We start from the raw sequence: 19562 nt of genomic DNA on the forward strand, positions 1-19562 counted from the left end.
GTGTGCGTGGGGGTGGCACATGCATTCGCAGAGGTGCACGGTGTCTCATGCGTGCATGCGCAGGGGGCGGGGGGGTCGCACACGCATTGCATTATGGGTGCAGGCACGCATGCACACTTTCGGCACACGACAACGAAAAGGTTAGCCATGACTGGCCTAGAGTGACCCAGTTTGAACTTAATGAATCCATAAGTTTACCCTTGAAGACTAAAAATAAATTCAGAACACAGCTGTCAGATTATTAATAGGAATAAGTGGGTAGATAAACAATGATTAATTAAAAAGAAAAAGAAAACAAATATCAGGTGGTGTAATTCTGGGTTGTGTCAGATCTGGCATTACAACATACTGTGCTACTTTGATGCTTTCCTAAATAAGAGAAATTGTTTTGGAAGATGGACTTTGCTCTTTTCTTTTTAAATGGATTTCATCACTTGGAAACCTGACAGCAACACTTACTGCTTTAAAAAAAAATAATCCCTCCAGAATCCCTATTCTGTCTTTTGATTCACTTGCTGAATATAAAGACAGAGAAGAATAAATCTACAAATTCTTCCATACAAAGTTTCTTTTATGGGATTATATTAGGTATCCTCAAGGTGACTCACAGTTATGTTGAGATGCATCTAATGTCCAATTCTTTGCATAGTTGAAATCGTAGTGTAAAATGATAGTAATCTTTCTATTACATGCTGTGGCCCATGCTGTTTTTCTTGCCGATTCCCTTTTCCGTTGGGCCAACTCCAACTTGGCCTGAGCTTTGGCCATTTCTGCCTGTAGTTTGGGCATTTCTGCCTTCTGCCGTGTCACCTCCATTGTTATACGTAAATCTGCCTCTGCTACCACAGCTTCGATTTGAGCTTCTACAGCTCGGTCGGCGTAACTTGCTGCTTTGGAGGCCTTAGATGCGTCGCTGTGACAGGAGGATGCTCTGGAAATCATAGTGTAAAATGATAGTAATCTTTCTATTCCATATTTCATCCCATAGTAAAAGAGGCAGGGGGTAGAGATGCTACCGTGAGGCTGTGTTCAGGCAAGAGTGAAGAAGCCTCCCCCAACCCACCAAAGGTAAATTCAGTGACCAATCAGGGTTATAGATGTGGCCACATGACATGAACTACATTTCCCAGGATACCTTAACTACATTTACCATGATGCATTCCCTTAAGGGGATGGATAGCTCTCAATTCCTAACTAACTAATCCAAATCCCATTAACTCTAAACTGTCTGGACAGCACAAACCCAGGGTCAAAACAGAAAGGAAAATACCAACTCCATAAAGATACTTGCTCTGGGCCTTGCCTATTTCTCTTGCTCTCCTATCCATAATCTTCTCCCATGGTGTTCCATGGAACCTCCATCCTCTAAACCAGAGGTAGGGAATGGTGGCCCTTTTATGGGCCTTAACTCCCAGAATTCCTGAGCTAGCATGGTGATGACTACAACTGATGCCTACAACTATTGTGCCTTCATTTTCTGTAGTACACTGAGTAACTCTCTTTCCTGTCCGCCCGTCAATGGAAATGCATGAATAGGGTCACCTTTCACACATTAAGCTGTATGCGCAGGAAGCAGTAGTTGCCTTTAGCATTAGTTCATACAGGCATGAAATCTAATTCATCAGATGAATTAAAGACCTAATAATAAAGAAGGAAGGAAGCATGCCTGGTTTCACTGAACAAATAACATGGATGTGACCTTCACTGCCTTTAGGAGATTAAACGATGCATCTATACATAATATATATTCCACTTTCTCCAATGAAGTGGGAGTTCAGCAATATTATTTCCTTTTGCCAAGTCAGCTAAACTAAATATTCTGTTTAAACAAGAATGGTTTTTAAAAAATAATTTCAGCATTTTATATGTGGGAGGTGAAGTTGTGGTTCAAAATAGAAGCACATTATTTACTTTTCCGATTAGGCTAAGGAGTTTTTCTTTGAAACTGCTTACCAAATCTAAATTAAGTAATATGAGTATGATCTGGAGATAGATTCTCACTGAGATATAGGAGGACGAGGAGAAGGAGATAAAGATGGACAATGCTTGTTATGAAGTAAGAAAAAAACCATAAGCAGGAATATACAGTGTATTGCTCAGGTAAGGAAATGTATCCCCAAAACCTTAGGGAAGTTTCTCCCCAAAATAAAAATAAAGATTTTCTATGAAAATTTGCACATGCATTAAACATCTGTGTCATAATACCTATTGACAGAGGAGGTGGAGTGGTATTAAATATTGTGGTCTACACTGCAGATGGCTGTAGACAAATAAAGAATGAAAAAGCATACCTGTCTTTGGTCCAAGGCCTGTGGTTAATCTATTGTATTCTGGGGAGAGGCTGCTTTATTTTGCGTTCTTTTTAGATTGTTTTATGGTAGGTTATCTGTGTGATATGTTTTATTCGTTTTCATGATTTTATATTTCTTTTTTGTACACCATCCAGTTGAATGGTTATAATCAATTTTAATTAAAAATAAATAAACTTGACAGTGCTGGAACTTTAGAACTTAATATAGATTTAGTCAAAACCAAAACTTTATTCATCAAACAATGATTTGAAACAACTCTGCTGATTTTCTTACCAATTGAATCCAGTGTTGTGAATGTTACTGAAAATCTGCAAAGCCAACATTCCAGGGTACCCCATTGTATCTTGACTTAAATTTGTAGCATGGAAAAAGAAACCTCCCATCCAGGGGTGGGGTTCAAATTTTTTAACAACCGGTTCTGTGGACGTGGCTTAGTTGGTGGGCGTGGCTTGGTGGTCATGTTATTGGCTGGGCGTGGCCAACTCAATATCACTCACATTGAGGCACGCATCTCCTCGCCTGGCCTCTCATCACTGTGGGGATGCTGTAACAGTCATAAGTCTGAAAAATGGTCATGTCACTTTTTTCTTCTAAAAACCGGTTCTCCGAACTGCTTAGAATGTTAACAACCAGTTCTAGCGAATAGGTGCAAACTGGTAGAAGCCCACCCCTGCTCCCCTCATATAACAAATATAATAAATATTGTTTTTATTTGGACCGCAATCACTTAAAATGAAATATAAATTTGAAAATGATATATACAGTAATTGAACAGTGCTTTTTCTGTTGAACATCGTATATTTCTACAGAAGCATTTTGCAAAAGGATAGGACTAGAACTTTACAGTAAATTAATCTTTCAAAGCCAACATTTCTTTATATATATATATATATATATATATATATATATGTGTGTGTGTGTGTGTGTGTGTGTGTGTGTGTGTATCTTTGGTTATTCGGGTTTTCTCCCGCATAAGATTGGAAGTATCTAGGCAACGTTTCGATGAAGTCTCATTCATCATCTTCAGCAGGGGTCCCCAACCACCGGGCCCCGGACTGGTACCGGTCCGTGGATCACTTTGTACCGGGCTGCAAAGAAATAAAATAATAAAAAAAAAATGGCGGCTTTCTTCGCCTTCGGTGAATGCTGCTGGGATCAGGGATCAAGAACACAAAGGAGAGAAGGGGAGGGAGGAAGCAACCAAAGCCTGTCCTGCTCTCTGGCTCAGCGGCTTCAGTTTCCTCCCGCCTCGTTCCTCTCTCAGTCGCTCTCTCGCTAAAACCCAAACCCCCAACCAATGAGAACACACCCCCACCCAATCAGAACACAGCCAAGCCCCCAACCAATCAAGTCACACCCCCACTAGCAGTTAAAAGGAAGAAGCAGCTGCAAGCTCACATCACTCTGAGAAGCACAGAGCCGAAGACACAAGCCTGAAGATGATGAATGAGACTTCATCGAAACGTTGCCTAGATACTTCCAATCTTACGCGGGAGAAAACCCGAATAACCAAAGATCACATACAAATACCTGCGAGAACCTCAGAATGAATATATATATATATATATATATATATATATATATATATATATATATATATATATATATATATATATATATATATATATATATATATATATATATTCTTAAGTTTTCTGGTACTTACATGTATGGCATTCGGCTTTGTTCGGGTATTTTCCCACGTCATTGTAGTTGTTCTTTTAAAGTTGTAGCAACGTTTCAGCAGAATCTCATCTGCCATCATCAGGCTTCTGTATAGTGTTCGTCTGTGAGTCAGACTTTTACTGTAATATATATATATATATATATATATATATATATATATATATATATATATATATATATATATATATTCTTTTTTTTAACATCGTAAAACATCATAGTATTTCTATAGATCCCTTGAAGTTGACAACATTAGTCTCAGTTGTAATAACTTTATGTCATAGCAAACAAAACTCCGTGGCAGGTGGGTTCCTCAAAGAATAGTTTTATTTGGATATATCATATTGGCACAGATCTGGTGAAAACCAACTCTGAAGGTTCCAGCAGTTTTCACCTAATTAAAAGATTTCCCCGTTCCCCAAACAATCAGTCACATGGTCCAATCAAGGTGCCCTCCAGTTGCCGGGTAACATCACTCCTCTTCTCTCTGACCAGGTCTGAGAATGTCCTTGGTTCCCATGAGAAGTATTTTGTTTTGGCTACAAAACCCCAGCTATCTGTATTCCCCGCTCCCTATCCCTCAGCTCCAGCGTGGCAACACCGAAGCTTCAAAATGGCTTCGGTCAGGTCAGCTTCAGGGTTGACAAAAGGTTGCTATCCTCTTTTCCCATCCAGTTTACAAAGAAGGTTCCTATCAAAACCCACTGGTTCTTTTGTAGAAGGGTTTCTAGCTCCTTAATTCTTTGTTGTAATTTGTTTTGTTGGGAATATTTTTCCTTGTTTCTCTTGGCGTTATAAGAGATTGTTGTGCCTCTTATAACCGCCTTCATCGTATCCCAGACATTTTGTTTCATGGTTTCTCCATTATCATTTTCTTTAATAAAAAAATTCAATTCCTCCTTTAATTTATTAATGTATTCTTTCTCTCTTATTAATTGAGTGTTTAAGGTCCATCTTTTCTTTGGTTTTACCCTGCCCTTCCATATTACCTGTATTGGATTATGGTCTGCCCATTCATTAGGCAAAATTTCCACTTCTTTTGTCTCGTTTGCTATTTCCCCACTCATCCATGCCATATCGATCCGTGTCCATGTTTGGTGGGGATTTGAATAAAATGTAAATTGTCTTTTTCAGGATGTAATCTTCTCCATATATCTGTCAGATTTAGCTCTTTCATCATTTCCCTACAAATCTTGGGGAGCTCTCTCTTCCCCTTTTATTCTTCCCGGCATTACTGTGATCATTTTGGAAATCAGCAATGGAGTTGAAGTCCCCTACTATGCAAATATTTCTTTTTGCAATTCAACCAATTTTCCATATAGGTGTTTAAAAGCTCTTTTTGGTCTCCATTTGGGGCATATATTACTACTAAAAGAATTGGAATATCATTACTCCAGATCTGCAAACCCAGAGTCCTTCCTTCTAAGTCCGACCATATTAGCTCAGATTTCAAATCCTCTTTCACATATACTGCGATTCCCTTCTTTTTCTCCTCATCTGCTGGTGTGGTAAATAACTTTCCTAATTTCGGGCATTCTAAATATTTTTCATCCTTCTTCTTTATATGGGTTTCTTGCAGGCACGTTATATCTGCATTATGTTTAATTAATTTAGATAATATCCTTTTTCTCTTAATTGTTGAATTTAAACCATTTATGTTTATTGATAGTAATTTATTTTCTTCTCCCATCTATTTAGTTTTGTTTTGCTCTTTGTCGTGTAACAATTCCTCTCTCTTCTTGCGCTTGTGTTGATGTAGTTCCTTCTGTCTTTTGTTGTGGATAGGTATTTTCTTGGCTTCCTACCGTTCCAGTTCTATTTTTATGTCCACTGTATTCTTCTTGAAACTTTGTGTCCAATTCCTCCCTACTACTTTGCTCCTGTGGGCCCACCATCTGTTCGTAAAAATCCTGGGCTTTTTCCATAGTATCTATTTTGATTTTCCTCTCTTTCCACGACACTAACATTCCTTCTGGAATAAGCCATTTAAATGTGATTCTTTTTTTATTTAAATATGCTGCCAGAAATTTATAGTCACGCCTTTGTTCCCTTATTCTCCTTGGTATCTGTTTAAGAATCACAATTTCTTTCTCTTTGTAGGTTATTGTTTTATCTCTTGAGGTTCTATATATCATGTCTCGAACACATCTTCTAGTGAATCGTATGTGTACTTCCCTGGAACATTTGTGGCATCTTGCATAGTTTGTATTGACCCAGTAGACTTCATCAAACTCTTTTTGAATTTCATCTTTATCCATCTTCAATAAACCGGCCAGTATTTCTGCCATCAAGTATTCCAGGTCTTCTTCTTTTGATTCTGCCACATTTTGGAATCTTAGGTAAGTTGCTGCCTTGTCCATTTCTAGGAGGACAAGGGAGTCCTCCATTTCTTTGCTCATGCTTTTGAGATCTTCATCCACCCTTTCTAATTCCCTTTCCGTTTGTTCGGTTCTTTTCTCTACTTCTTTTATTATAACTTCGTTTTTCTCCAAGGCCTGCTGCAACACCCCCACTTTATCCTCTACTTTGGAAATGTCCGCTTTCATTTCTGTCTTTAGTTTCCCCATTTCTTCCTTCAATTCATTGATATCTGCCCTTGTTTCACTGTGGTTTTTAATCATTGTTTCTTGCAATCTTGTCAATGACTCCTGTAAAGTTAGGAAGATTGCTTGGATATTCGCATTCGAGATGCTAGTTGACTTCTCTGTTGGTAGTGTTTCCTCTATTGTTTTTTGTGCCATGGGTGAAGTTGTTGCCAAAGTGGTCATTATTGTGGGATTAACCTTCCTACCAGATTTCAGAGCAGTGGTAGTTGTAGTAGTCATTTCCTTTAAAATTTGTTTTTGTTGTTGTACAATACTAAATATATTATTCCAAATTGGCATTCAGTATTCTTAGTTCTGTAACTAAAATTGACCAAGATCTATCAATCTATTCAGTAGCTATATTCTTAACTAATTAGTAAAGTGTATATATTTTTCTCTAGTTTAACTTCAATATAAAGTAACCTTAACTACAAAATATATTACATTCACAGATAAACCCACACAATGAAATATAATATTGGTCTAGAGAGCTCTAAGATTGTTAAATAACTAATGCTTAATATTCTTACTGTCTCCCCTATATTCCCATTCAAATTATAACAATCTCTATTAATAATAACTTAACTAAATTAATTAATCCAATATTTTCACACTTTAATATTTCTTTACTAAATGTACATATTTATCAAGAGGAAATCAGAGGGGAAAAAAAGCAAGCATATTTCAACATAGCATACCATCAACAAGTAAGAAAGAAGAGAGGCTGGCTATTTTAGTAAGTATGTACACACAGAAAAGGGTAGAGGAAAAGAAAAAAGAAAATTCCAAAAACAAGAATTTTTGTTTCCGCTTTTCACTTTGGAAGCTTCCACTTCGAGCACACCGGAAATGGCACCCAAACTGCAAAATCAGATAAGTATAGCCAAACACAAACTGAATTTAATTGATCAAGAGAAAATGACTATGAATTTGAACTTAACCAGACAAATCTATTTTGAACATGCCAACAAGCCAGGAAGATGGCTATCTTATAAATTGAAAAAAAAGAAAGAGAAGAGATTGATATACCAGTTAATAGATAGCAAAGGAGATACATACCAGGAAATAGAACAGAAAAAAGAAATCATTCATAAATACTTTGAAGATTTATACAAAAGAGAGGATGTCAGTGAAGATAGAATAAGGAATTATCTAGATGAAGTAAAGGATAAGGCAATGGGGGAAGAAATGGCTGAACTATTAAATAAAGACATTACTGAATCGGAATTGAAATCAGCAATAGAGAGCCAGAAAAATAATAAAACCCCGGGCCCAGACGGGATCCCAGGGGAGCTGTACAAGGCAATAGCAGATCAAATCGGACCACTTATGGTGGAAGTCTTTAATGACGTTTTACTGGCAGCCAGGATGCCGGACTCATGGAGGGGGGCGTTGATCTCGCTGATCCCGAAGGAGGATACAGATCCCAGATATATAAATAATTACAGGCTGATTTCACTTTTAAATACTGATTACAAAATATTCACACTTATTATAACAAACAGATTAAAAAGGATCTTAAATTTGTATATACATGTAGACCAAAACGGATTTCTCCCAACTAGGCAAATAAAGAACAATTTAAGAATAGTATTAGACGTACTAGAATTTTACGAAGCTCACCCCGAGAAACAAGTAGCACTTATGTTCCTAGACGCAGAGAAAGCTTTCGACAATCTAAATTGGCAATTTTTAATTCAAAAAATTTATAATTTGAATTTGGGCACCAAATTTGAAAATATTATAACAACTATATATGATACACAACAAGCTAATATAATAGTGAATGGGGAATGCACCCACCCAATAAAGATAGAAAAAGGAGTGAGACAGGGTTGCCCACTCTCTCCCCTGCTCTTCATATTAGCATTAGAGACATTATTAACACGAATTAGGCGGAATTCAGATATAAAGGGATTAACAGTTAAGAAAGAGGAATATAAATTGCAAGCATTTGCGGACGACATGATTTTCTTCATTGAAGAACCAAAAGACAGGGGACCAAAATTGATGAGTGAATTAGAGAAATTTGGAGCAGTAGCTGGACTTAAAATAAACAAAAAAAAAAAAAAAAACCAAATTAATGACCAAAAACCTAACAGAAAAACAGAAAATAGAACTAGAAGAAATAATGCATATACAAGTGACAAAGAAAGTGAAATACTTAGGAATTTGGCTAACCCCACACTGTAAGACACTTAAAGAAAACAATTATGATAAACTGATACACCAGGTAAAGAAAGATTTAGAATCGTGGGGGAAACTTCAAATTTCACTACTAGGCCGAATTGCTACTATTAAAATGAACATTCTCCCTAAATTCTTGTACCTATTCCAAACGATCCCAATTAAATTACATAAAAAGTTTTTTGAAGAACTCAATAGAATAACCCTGAAATTTATTTGGCAAGGGAAAAAACCCAGAATAAATGTAAAAGCAATGCAAGATATGAAGAGCAGGGGAGGGTTAGCATTTCCAAACTGGGAGTTATACCATATGGCCACCTCGTTAGTTTGGTTGAAGGATTGGGTGAATTTAACCAATAAAAGAATACTATTTCTAGAAGGCCACGATTTACAAAGGGGGTGGCACGCTTTTCTATGGGACGTAGGGAAAACCAGTCAAAAATATTTCCATAGACATTTAATTAGAGACGCACTATTAACAATTTGGAGGAAAATAAGGAAAAAACATTATACAAAAGTACCAGTATGGATTTCAACAATGGAGGCAATGATTCACCCAAACAATTTGGAGCTTACCAAAATGATTAAATACAAAGACTTATTAGACCCATAAGGAAATTTGAAACCGAGGCTGGATCTTCAGGAGCAAGGACATAAAATTGATCAATGGGTTTACCTTCAGATTCAAAGCAAACAAGACAAAAAAGAATTCGGAATTAATAACAAACTGCAACAGTTAGATAAAATTTTATTAGGATCAAATAAAAAAACATAACAAAATTTTATAACTACTTATTAGAAACAGAACTAGAAGAAGAAATTGTAAAAGGAAATATGATTGCTTGGAGTAAGAACGTAGGGCGCAGCATCACATTAGCGGAATGGGAGAAAGTTTGGGGCAGAAACAATAAGATTACCAAATCGGCAGCATACAAGGAAAATCTTTATAAAATGTTTTATAGATGGCATCTCCCCCCTTCGAGGTTAGCGAAGATGCACCCCAACATGAGTCCGCATTGCTGGAAGTGTAGGAAAAAAGAAGGAACCTTTTTCCATATGTGGTGGTCTTGTGCAGAAACCCAAAAGTATTGGAAGAAAATCAAAACTTGGTTGGAAGAAATCACCAAAGAGCAGATCGAATACAAACCAGAGTCCTTCCTACTAGGGATTTTTGATAAGCAAATTTCCAAAAAAGCCAAATACATAACAATACACATTTTAACAGCAGCCAGATTAGCCTTCGCTCAACACTGGAAACAACATCAAATTCCATCAGAGGAAATGATTATTGAAAAAATCTCAAAATGCGCAAAAATGGATAAATTGACTTTGGCGCTAAAAAACAAAGACACTTCACTATACTACGATAGCTGGAATTGTTGGTATAATTGGATTGACCAAAGATAAATTATATATCATAAGGCATAAAAGAAAAGTATCAACCCATAATAACGAGGTAGCGATATAAGTTAAAAACAGGTGTGGTTATATGACACAAGTTAAGGTTATGAAAACAAAAGAAGATCTTGCAAACTGTTAAAATAAGAATACTTTTTATCTTGTAACCTCTTTCTTTCTTTCTTCCCCCTTTCTTTTTCTTTCTTTTCTCAAAATTCTTTCCCTCTCTTCCTCTTCTCTCTTCTTTCTTTTTCTTTCTTTTGCTTATTTGTGTATGTATTGTGACTGGTTTTAATTGTAAAAATTAATAAACTATATTTATAAAAAAAAAACCACTGGTTCTACTTATACTGGGAATCCTACCTTTCCAAAATTAAAACATTATCAGTAGTTTGGTTATCAGAATCAAACACAACATATTTATCAGATGAGATCCGGTGAACTTTCAAAGCATTTTCAAAAAGACACATAATATCTATACAAATACTTGAAACCTCCCAATTAGCAAAAAGTCCACTAAGAGTGACCAGAGACAGCAACATATCTATTTTAACCTTGATCAAATAAACCAACTTGTACTCCTTTCTTTTATTTTTAAGAATTTTGAGCTTTAATCTAATCAGATTAGTCTGCGCTTTGTCTAGTATCTTACCTGGAAGATTCAAAATAGCCTGTCTCATTCAGAAAGTCTACCACACTCTCTACCCTTACCCCAAAATCACAAACCGGAGGAGAATCAGAAATTACCCAATATATTGAAATCAAGAGAATGCTTCTTCACTATTAGATGTTTCACATTTTTGTACCTGCCAACTATAAATATATCCCTAACAGATAGAAGCGATTAAAATGTAGCAACATGACCGGAATATTTTCTTCCAGTCTTACTACATAGTTGAGATTACAATGTTGACAGAGAGAAATGCAAGACCAGGAAACTGGAGGAAAACAGGATAGAGCCTAGTTAGATCTATCAAAAAATATGGGGGAAGGATTTCCAGGAATCTGCAATTCTGTGGAAAACACATGTACGTCCAGTTTGTCAGATCTTCCAAACGGATATGTGAATTGTCTATGTTTTGATTAGGACAGTTAAAGTTAGATTTCTGTCAGCTTGCTGGTTGGAAATTAACCATTTTGATTAGAGCCTACAGTATTTTCTTTTCACATATTTAGTGGTTCTGAATTGCCAGCGATTAATCTCAGAATCTCTCCAAAATGTACAGAAACCTATCAGGCTTTTGATAACATTCTTCAAAGGAAAGTTATTAAATTAAGAAATGTAGGACAATTCAAGTACAGTTTGCATAAAGTAATTTTTAGCTCCTTTCATCAAGACAGTTGCATCATTTTCTTCCTTCATAATATCCTTTTCACTGTTTTTATTTTTCTTTACCATTTTTAATGTGCCTATTTAAAAGTGATACTTGTACCAGAGACCCCTGCAAGGAATTTAATCTATGCCAAATATCTGTTAATAAAAGACCAAGAAATGAAATGGCACAAAGCCAGTTTGAAATGTGTTTCCATATTATCAAGGATAGGAATACTCAGTGACCTGTCATAATATTAATTGCATGATCATAGTAAGAATATCCCAACTGCAGTTTATACTATTTTAATGACAAAAATAAAAATAAAATAACCTATTTTCATTCTATCATCACAGGGAAAAATACTGCTTGAAGGGTTTTTAAGCATTTGAGATTTTACAACACCAGAAAAAGGTGTAGAGAAGGGGAAAAAAGATAATCACACTGTTGAGTAATTGTCCTTGAGCATTAGCGCCATGGGTGAAGAAAAATTAGAAGGAGGAAGGGAAGCGGGAAGAAGAGAAAGAGATACTGGCATGATCTGGAAGAGTGGTTAGGGGAAAAATCCTTATCATCCAACAAAACTAAGTGATGAGCGATGGAATTTCTTTGTTGATATTTCTGCAGTACAATACCTCAAAGCATTCTCTCTAAGGAATAAAGGAAGTCAAAAAGGAGAAAACTAGAAAGAGACTTGAGAAACAGATGTAGATAAAGAAAACTGTTGCATGAATAAAACTCCGTATAAGGTCTAGAGAGATTTATTGGTTAAACTACCTGTAAAAGAGATACTATAAAACAATCTTTTTAAAGTATTTCCACATAAAGTACATAGCTGAATACTGGAAATCCACTGTGGTAGGAGTCAGTAATGACTACCAATTTGGCTGTTTCAAAAGTAGACTTGACAACTTGATGGGGAATAATAGCCATGATGGGTATTGATTAATGTTGGTACCAATGGCTCTATACTTCTCCCAGTTATTGGAAAGGAAAAGATCACACATTAATATCTTGCTCCTGATCTTTTCATAGGCTCCGATTAACCAACGGCAAGATAAATCTACTGGATAAGGCACCTTTTTTACAGTCTTAAGTTTCATAAATTTTTGATGTTTGCAAGTTCCACTAGTATTTCCTAATATATTTGAGAGACAGGAGGAAGAGCCACAGCCTAAAGTTGCAATGCAAAGGACAGTGTCATGCCCCTGTCAGAGTCTGATTTGGAGGGGGAGGCCAAGCAGCTGATAGGGAGTGGGAGTGTGGCTCCGTTGGCAGTGGAAGAAACTGGGGAAGGGCAAAGGCCGGCTGGGCAGAGCAGGGGAGAGGTAGAGCAAGGGAGAGGGAATTCGGAGGAAGACCCAGGCCCACCCCCTCTTCATCCTAGGGCACGCAGGGAGGAACGGAGAAGAGAGCAATATGGGTTGCATGGCTTACGGGGGAGGAAAAGGCCCTAATTCCCTTCATTAGCTGTAGCTGGGAATACAGTGTTTTAAAAGGGAGGCTGTGCTCAGCAAAGTTGTTGGGAGCAAATTGTGAATTATCTGGTATCGTCAAGGCTTTTCTAGGTTCCTGGCATCTTTCCAACTGTGTGTGTTTTGCTGGGCTTTCAAGTCTTCAATTCCTTCTCCTGCCCTGTCAAGTTAATTACTGCAGCATGGTTTGTGTGGATTTTTATTTACAGTTTGTATGTACTCTGTTTTCAGACTGAATTTCCTCCACTTAAAGACTGTTCTTGGGAGAGTTTTTTCTCCAGCCAAAGGTAACCTGGACACTGGGGCAAACTTGGAGGTATTAAAGGGACACTTCTTGCTTATTTGACTGTGTTGCCTTCGTGCCACGCCTTAGATCATCACAGACAGTCACTGACATTATTGAAAGGGATGGGGATGTGATTTAATTTAATTTAATTCCCAGTTAAACGTAAGATGTGGCGATTGAACTATTGGGAACACTCTGGAAATGTCATTTGCTTGGATACTCATCTCAAATGTTAGCTCTTTGGTTTTTAATTTGCAAACTTCTTTTTGATATAATTTCTATAGGCATCTGGATCTTTATATTTGTAAGGTTTTTTTTAATCTATGTATTTTTATTTATTAAGTTTTTATAGTCACCCATTTCGGACAAGTGATTCAGGGTGGCAACAATCATAAAAACAATTAAGAAAAATTTTAGCAGCTGAGAAAAAATAAGAATGTATTATTTATTTTATTCAATTAATAAGATGCCAAAATGGAAGAGGACTGGATGAATCAAGGTGACATAAAAAAAATTGTATCAAATACATATTTAAAAGGAAAACAAAACACCCAAACCAGAGGGGACCAAATAAAACCAAAACCCCATGCTAGGAAATGCCAAACTTTCCTCTGCCCCCAAATTAAAATATCCAATTAGTCAACAGGCTCATAGAATGCCCTGATCCATGCCCTGCCAGAAGAACCATGTTTTTTCAAGCTTTCCTAAACTATAGCCAAACTATAGCTTTCCTAAACTATAGCCAAACTATAGCTGTGCAGAGTCAGGAGGTATTAACATCCGTGGAGAGTCTCAGTCAACCAGTCATGGTTGTCTCAAAGATGCTTTTTCAAAAAGCAACCGAGCTTTTTTTTTTCTTTCTTGAAGATATTTCACTTCTCATCCATGAAGCATCCTCAGTTCAGACAGTCAGGAGGAATACTATTGCAGAAGACAGGGATGACAACAGAAAAAGTGTAACTCTGAGGTCCCATAATATGCCACTGTTAAACAATTTGAGCAACTGGGACATTTTAAAAATCTAAATATGTTACATCTACCTGAGGTTTACCATAACTGTTTTATGTTTTGTTACCAACATATGTTACATTGGAAATCAGTTGAGAATGTTTCTCTTGTACAATGATTTCCACTGAAATTTAACAGTCTAACAGAGCAAGCAGACAAAGTTTTGAAAAAGTCCACCACCAGGAAATTGATAGAGGAAAGTTTCAAGGGTCTCACATTCTAGTTCCCTGGATTTCAATTTCTCCTTTGAAAAAAGCATTTGGTGTCTGTCTTGAATTTCACCAGGTTATGTTGCCTCATACCCTGTGAAAAATTGGGTGTATTGATAGAAGCAATCTGGACATTGGAAAAATGTTTTTGCTTTATTGTAAAATTTCATCGGGGGGTTGGGCTGCTGACCTACTATTTGAAAATATTTTTTTCATATCTGAAGAAATATTAATGTAGCCATCGATTCACCAATCACAGGATCAAGGGAGAAAGGGCATATAAAATTCTACAAACCTTATTCTGACCTGATTTTTAAAAATTGTTCTTGACTTATTTTGCCAGGAGAGAATGAAGAACATTATTAATGGACAAAAATAAATAAAAGCTGGAAATGTTGTAAGGTTTTCTTTATTTGTTTGTGACTTCTTTAAGTTGATTGAGCAAGGATTGGTTTTTAACAGATATTTCTTCTGCCCTTTCTATGCAAAAATCCCATGGCAATTCCATTAAGGTAAACTGTTTCCAGTTTATTGCAAGGTATTATGTAGTTACTCCTTTCCTTGCCTGTGGAATCAAGCTTAATTCATTAATATTTGACTTTCAGTGGTTCGATTGTGAAGTTAATCTGAAGAGTACAAATGATTGGGATAGCAGGAAATTCTTTCTGGGTTCCATAGTTGGACTGACAGGACATGCTGGTTGAAACCCATTGAAGCTAACACTGTTCTCACTGTTTCTGCTTTTTAAATATAGATTTTATAGACAGAGAACAGCTAGAGAAATATGAATGCAAGTTTTGTTTTTTGTTTTTAAAAAGTTACAGATGCTGATATTATTTTTCTTCTATTTTCAGAAACAAAATGGTATTTATGACCAAGTAAGACATATGATGTTTAGCTGCTACCCATTAACTCCCCCCCCACACCATGTTGCAAGAAGAAAATTATATTAATCACAGGATTTAAAATTAGTGGTATTACAGCCTGGCATTGGCATCAGGCCCCTGATTCCTTTGCCCTTCCTTTCTTTCCATTGCTAAAATGGGGAAAATAACATTTGGCTGTACTAGGAATTGTTCAGTACATGAAGTTGTACACATGGTTTGGGTGTCAGATGTTATATAAATACAAAAAAGGCTACTAGTAATATCCTACAAAAAAGGCATACTTCCTAGGTCCCACTAGATGAAAATCCTTAAGGACCAGGACACGGACACACACACAAACACACCACACAATCTGTTCGAAGATGCTTCACACTCTCTGACAGATACAATGGAAGCCTTTATCCTGACCTAATGAGAAAAAAAAGGTGTTCAAGGTAGCTTACAATGAAATCAAGTTATACTTAAAATACTAAATCTCAGAAATTCAAAATCAATAAGAGTGTCAGCCCTTCCAGGTAAGCAAGACAGAATACATGACTAAATGAGCTAAATCTACTTTATGGTAAGGCTGCATTAATAGAATCTCACAAGTCTAAAGGTATAAACTTCCCACTGCTACTTTTAGCCACCTGATTTACTAGGGTGGGTCTTTTCCAAGTTTCTTTCTCTGACCACTCAGTAACTTCAGGCATCACCCTTTCTTGTGTGATTGTCCCCTAGTCACAATCTCTTTTCTTCAGCTCCCAGTTCTTTGTTCTTTTACAAAGATGGCATTGGAGGGTAGGTGAGAAACAGAATCCAATAGATTTAATAGCAAATCTGCATGGATATTATAACCCTTTCTGAATGATCAAATGACAACAGCTTTTCTTTGGCAAAACTTGGAAGCAGTTACCGCATGGTCCTATTATCTTAAAATCTGGGTGGATTGCTCTGGGAAAATGTGTCTTTCTGATTATTGGGTCATATTTTATTTATTTTCATCCTGCCTTTATTATTTTTATAAATAACTCAAGGAAGCCAACATATCTAATATTCCTTCCTTCCTCCTATTTTCCCCACAATGACAACTCTGTGAGGGGGTTTGGCCTGAGAGAGAGTGACTGGTCCAAAGTCACCCAACTGGCTTTAGTGTCAAGGGTGAGACTAGAACTCACAGTCTCTCAGTTTTTAGACTGGTACCTTAACCACTGTACCCTATCAAATGTAACTACAGCTTCCATCATTCTCACTGACCATGTTATCTGAGGTCATCAAGAATGCTCAGACTTGTAGCTGAACATCTGAGAGGCAGTAATTTTTCTCCATCTGGGTTCTATTTTGATTTGTGTCCAGACACAGCTATTTGAGCAAGGGAATCAAATCATAGACATCTGTGGGAAATGAAAATAAGAAGGGGAGAAATAAACATCACATTGTTGTAACACCATGACCTTTATGTCCTTAAATGAGACATCATACTGTACATTTTGGCATTTTGGCATCATCATAGTTAAAAATAGATGTGTCAGCTGGTGCTCCATTCAAAATCCAAGAAAGAAACACTTAGACTCCGTTAATTAGAGAAAAGATATCTTTTACTGGAAATCAAGCGGTAGCATCAAAGGAATTCTGAATCTGAGGAATTGAGCACAAAAATCACATATACAAAGTGATGGCAACATTCCCACACACAATAGTTCAAACTGTCCATCCAATTAAAAGTTGCATGTAACGTCATTTGGGCATCTTCAGGTGGTGATGAGGCATCTGTCCATTGACCTTGGCCTATTTTGATAAAGAGGTGCGCTTGCACATAGCAGAGGAAAGAAGCATAAACAAGAAACTTCCACCACCACCCCAACTTATACAGTTTTTTTTCTCAAACCTCCAGCTCACTTCCCATAACTATTTCACCCCTCCTCCCCTCATTACTTATGACAGCCGAAAGATGCAAAGCAAAGGAAATAAATCTTGAAGGCTGACAAGATGCCTGTGAATTAGGTACCTCTTAGGTCACTAATCTGGATATAACCTTTTGGGGTAGCTTAGATTTCAAAGAACTTTTTCCTCAGAGTTACTTGAGATAGGCAACTATGCAAAACAAACGAACAAACAAATAAATAAATGTCAACATCAAACATGTTAAAGTAGGGCAAATACCATATAAATAAGCATATGTCCGGTTTCAAATCTTTTGGAAGTGTGCAGCTTTATAAATGTGATCTTGGACAACCAAAAACTTAGGTATTCACATTCAAATTCAAGCTACAGTGCTGAATATTTAAACAAAGGATAATCATCTAATCAAGCACAGGCTGATGCCCTTTCCAAAACTGAGAACATTTCTGTCTTGTCTGGATTAACCTTTGATTTGTTTGCTCTTATCTTGTTCAGCACCAGCATTTAGCTGTTGATTTTAAACTCTGACCATTTTCCTTAAGGTAGGTGAAAAGGAAGTTACTGGCACCAAAATAAAGCACACAAAATGACTTTCCATCATGGTTGCCTCACCTTGTTTAGCCCTAAAGAAAGTTATCCCTTGGTCACACTGAGATAGCCAGTATGCTGACCTCCAGTCTGGAAAGCAACATAAAGTAGATTTGCTCCCTCTGCATGATCTGTCCCTACTCTGCCTTGATGACAAGGCCAGTGAGAAGTTCAGTTCCAACAGTTTACTACAAGGCAAATTCAAGCGCAGTGATTGATGGAATTCCCTGCTGGTAGGGGATGGGCGGACTGGGGTGGTGGAGAGGACACATCAGTTGCTCTCCCTAAAGTCTAAAATGGGAAGCACAAGGAATTAGGGCTGAAGGAGGTAAGAGTTTTAACAGTAGGTGTAGCATTCTATAGAATCTGACCTGTATATGCATGGGATGAGGTGAAGGGGAGATTTTCCATTCTTTCTTTTCTAGGAAGCACCTATTGATCCATGATCACTGGCTGCAGCCTCTAACATCCCATCCTCGTGTGCAAGATGGACTCTGTGTGTGTGTATGTGCATCAGTAATACAGGAGAAGATCTTCTTGTTTTACTGGGAAACTCTAGCTTGTGGGACTATCAATTCACCTGCTAGCATATTGTGCACATGATCTGAGAAGGGATAGTTTTCTCTCTCAGCTCCTTTGCATCATGTACAGCTGTGTATTGCCTTCCAACATCCTGCAAATGGCCTGTGGGAAATCTGGAGTGGAGAATCTGCCCTCCCTGGCCACTTTTTTTTTTTTTTTTTTTTAATGTTAGCAATTTATTTTTTATTTTTTTATTTGTTTGTTTGTTTGTCAAGCATGTACAAGATAACAACTGTAAGTATGAACATAAATAGGAACAAAGGAAGTAAATACAAATACATGGGGACAGTAAGGCAGGGACGGTAGGCATGCTAGTGCGCTTATGCACGCCCCCTTCAAGGACCTCTTAAGAATTTATTTATTTATTTATTTATTTATTTGATTTGCCAATTGTTTACAAGATAATAAGTATAAGTGTATACATAGTTGTGAATACATGAAATGGGTACATATAAGAAAAATAAAAGAAGAATAAGAGAAACAATAGGCCAGGGACGGTAGGCACGTTGGTGCGCTTATGCACGCCCCCTACAGACCTCTTAGGAAAGGGGTGAGGTCAATAGTAGACAGTCTAAGGTTAAAGTTTTTGGGGTTTGGGGAAGAAACTACAGAGTCGGGTAGAGTATTCCAGACATTGACCACTCTATTGCTGAAGTCGTATTTCCTGCAATCAAGTTTGGTGCGGTTAACTTTGAGTTTGTATCTATTGTGTGCTCTTGTGTTGTTATGGTTGAAGCTGAATTATTCATTGACAGGTAGGACATTGCAATGTATGATTTTATATACCATGCTTAAATCAGACCGAAGACGGCGTAATTCAAGGTTTTCTAGTTCTAGAATTTCAAGTCTGGTGGCATAAGGGATTCTACAACAAGTAGAGGAGTGGAGAACTCTTCTTGTGAAATATTTCTGGACTTTCTCAATTGTGAAAAGAATGGGGTAAGACCCACAGTAGACAGTTTGAGGTTGAAGCTGTGAGGGGTTGAGGATGTAACAATGGAATCTGGTAGGGCGTTCCAGGTGTTGACCACACTGTGGCTGAAGTCGTATTTTCTGCAATCGAGTTTTGAGCAGTTTACCTGGAGTTTGTATCAGTTGTTTGCCTGTGTATTATTGTGATTGAAGCTGAAGAAGTTGTTGATGGGCAAGATGTTATAGCAGACAATTT

The 19562-nt window shown here is 37.1% G+C and overlaps 1 long non-coding RNA gene across 1 annotated transcript in view; it reads right to left on the reverse strand.

The window, feature by feature from the left end:
- Nucleotides 1-16710, reverse strand: part of LOC148131520 (uncharacterized) — a 53436-nt gene extending 36726 nt beyond the window's left edge. The window contains exon 1 of the long non-coding RNA XR_015748981.1: nucleotides 16580-16710. This is a non-coding gene — a long non-coding RNA (uncharacterized LOC148131520). The remainder of the gene's footprint in view (nucleotides 1-16579) is intronic.
- Between the last annotated feature and the right edge of the window lie 2852 nt (nucleotides 16711-19562).

Source organism: Notechis scutatus, chromosome 3 (genome assembly GCF_049901735.1).
Source record: "Notechis scutatus isolate UNSWTSFEM ecotype Mainland chromosome 3, rNotScu1.2, whole genome shotgun sequence".
In the NCBI taxonomy this organism is placed as follows: domain Eukaryota; kingdom Metazoa; phylum Chordata; class Lepidosauria; order Squamata; family Elapidae; genus Notechis; species Notechis scutatus.